The 3,182-nt window shown below is 34.2% G+C and overlaps 1 long non-coding RNA gene across 1 annotated transcript; it reads left to right on the forward strand.

Moving 5' to 3' along the window:
* The first annotated feature begins 335 nt into the window (after positions 1–335).
* Positions 336–1,249, forward strand: LOC141401413 (uncharacterized). Its single transcript, XR_012412355.1, has 2 exons — positions 336–1,018; positions 1,075–1,249. It is a non-coding gene; the product is annotated as an uncharacterized lncRNA (long non-coding RNA).
* The last annotated feature ends 1,933 nt before the right edge of the window (positions 1,250–3,182 follow it).

The following is a 3,182-nucleotide window of genomic DNA, read 5'->3' on the forward strand; positions in this document are numbered from 1 at the left end:
ATGTGCCAAAAATCATTGATGTAGTATCAAAAGTTTTTTTTGATTTTTTTTGAAATGAAAAAGACAATTTTAGACATTTTTCCTGATATATACATGTATATTTTTTTTTTAAATTGTAAGATATTGCAAATAAAAAATATTATAACGATGGTTGTCAGTAGTGCCCCCTACAAAGCCTTGTGGCGCTGGGGCTTATGAACTATAAATAAAGATAAAACTGAAATAATAAAAAAAAAGCTGAAAAGAAGAAAAATAGAGAAACCAGAACTTGTTTATTCATTGCCTTCTGAAGTGTAAATGAATGACAAATTTCGTCGACACATATGTACATATTTATATCTATTGGATTTGGATATTTCATTGACAGTTATCTGAAGTGACTTAAGATTGCTGTTGCTTATTTTTTGCTATTGAGTTTTTATTTATTGTTGCCGCAACTTCTATTGTTGTTGTTTTTGCATTGCTGTGATTATGGCTGCCAAGAGAAATGTATATAAATGCCCAAAGTGTAATGTTACTGTTACGACAAACAGCATTGGATGCTCAGTATGTGGCGATTATTATCATAGTGCTTGCTTAAAAGTATCAAAAGAGCAACATGCGTTTTTATATAAAAACAACAATTTTTTGTTTAAATGCACAAAATGTATAAAAATTAAAGATTGCACTTCGGGTGAAAGTGCTGGCGGTTTAAACACAACAGAACAAATTAGCAACACATCTTCTGCGCCAACTGCCATCCACATGGTACAATTATTATAGGTAAAAGCAAGTGTTGTTGTACAACAATCGATACAACAACCACATAGAAATTTGTTTTTGTACGTAATACTAGTGTCAGAGCCATATTGGCAAAAATGTAAACAAATATAAAAAAATATAAACACATTTTGAAGGTTCATAAATATTGTTTTGAAAAATGTCATTGGTTTTTAATTAAAAAGAGTTGAAGAAAAAACGTTAGTTTTTCAATTTTAACGTTTCAACTACATTTCATCTTAACAAAAAGTTATTAGCGGTACGTATTTGTCTTAATAAAATATTTAAAATCAATAATAATTTATTATTTTTCAGATGGAATTATGAAGAAAGAGCGACGAAGGATGACAAAACAAAGCCAAGAAGGGGTTATTTATATCGCAACGGACAAGATTTTTGTGATTGAATTTTGAGTATTCTAATTGATTTAATTCCAAATACTACATGAAAACTTGTATCAAAAAGAAATAAAGTGCGCTTCATATAAGCACTTCGTATGTTACTGTCCTGTGTTGTTGTTAGATCTTAGAATGAGGTCATCAAAACCAATTGCTTTGAAAGAGTACGGCGGTCTTTCCTGCACCTTACTATCAACGCTTTCACCCAATTGGTAATGAGATCCAGGGCTCCATCTACCAATACATTCAGAGTGAGCTTTATTTTAGCTGTCCGTGTGGCTATTATGTCTGTCGAGTGAATATGACGTGCAAAGCTGTAGTAAAACTGTGAAATTAGATGTTTGTGTTCGTTTATTGTATACTAGCCATGGGAGCTACCGTGTGGCTATTATGTCTGTCGAGTGAATATGACGTGCAAAGCTCTAGTAAAACTGTGAAATTAGATGTTTGTGTTCGTTTATTGTATACTAGCCATGGGAGCTACCGTGGTGCAGTTGTAAGCACTCCCGCATTGCACTCAGGAGGACTGCGGGTCAATTACTAACCAGAACATCTGAATTTTGGCTGCGGCAAATCTCCTCAGTGTGATTTTGGCTTTCTTTTCCAGATTATTTCAGCCATGAAAAACTTCTCTACAGGAGCGGCGATAAAAATAAACAAATAGTTTCCATGTCATTGAGCTAATATAAATCGGCTTGCATTCAGTGATATGAGAAAGTCTCCCTTTTCCTTTTGGGATGTTCTGAGAACAAATATATGTTGGACACGGGAGTCCCATGAAAACCATTTGTTAACATAACATTTCATTATGATTTTTTTATTTGTTAATTTAGGGCTGAGTTAAATACATAATATGAAGTATTTATATATGACTGACTTTCTCCTGTTGTATATCTATTTCCTTTTCCTCACAAAGTTCTTGAACGGATGTGGAATGGAATGCAATATTTATATCTGTGGAACTGAACAAAATACATATTACATACATTTTCAATTCTTAAATACATGTAATTAATACTGTTACGAATGTAACTGATAGGTTTAAGTTAGTTTAGTTTAATTTCCGTTAATGTAAAAATTTGAATTGTAACGTAAAGTTTTTATTACGCAGTTACTTTATTTAAGCAACAACAATTATCATGTAGAATTATCTTCATTATTCTAGAAGTTCTTTACCTTTCATTAATGTGCTTTTGTTTTGTTTTGCCACAATCATGTAATTATTGTTTAGTTTGTTACTTCTTTATTGCACTTGTTTGTTGTTGTTGTTACGTCATTACTGTGCTTGTCGTCCAATTGTATTTCCCCAAGTATGTATGTGAGTATGGTTGTTCGCTTAGTGCGAATGTGCGTCTGTGTGTTCGCTGCACAGATTCGAGGTGTTGCCATATGTGTTCTAGAGGGCTCTAGAACAGGGAGACTTTGGGATATAAATACAGGGGAACTGGCAATGACGGAGTAGTTGTGAACTGTATACCGAAGTGTAAACATCGACTAGTAAAGAAGTAAAGTAAAGCTGTGTACTTAGCTATAACAGTCAGTTCCCAATAAGTGTAATAAAGTAAATAAAGATTGTGTAAACGTAATCTAAAACGAACCCTGTTTTATTTGGTACAAATCGTATCGGGGAATAAAACAACGTCTACACGGAGATTAGTTAAACCTAATTCCGTAACAATTGGTGTCAGCAGTGAGATTACGATCATCCTACAATGAAGTTTAAGGATCTACGAGTGGAAGACTTGAAGAAGGAGCTAAGTAAGTTGGAGTTGTGTTCTACTGGCAACAAGGCCGAACTACAAAAACGCTTGCTGGAAGAGTTCGAGCGCCGTGGAATGAACATCGATGAATATGAGTTCGACGGTAAGGAAGAAGTCGAGTTATCGGCAAAGGACGAATCCAGCGTTGAGGAAGTTTCGTCGGTAGCTGCCAGGGGAGACGATTTGAAATCAATGCTGGCTATGATGATGGTGGAAATTAGGAAAATAGAAGGAAGCTCCATGGAAATGAAATCTGACAACTGTA

Source organism: Musca autumnalis, unplaced genomic scaffold (assembly GCF_047663935.1).
Source record: "Musca autumnalis isolate F117 unplaced genomic scaffold, ASM4766393v1 scaffold_4, whole genome shotgun sequence".
NCBI lineage: Eukaryota > Metazoa > Arthropoda > Insecta > Diptera > Muscidae > Musca > Musca autumnalis.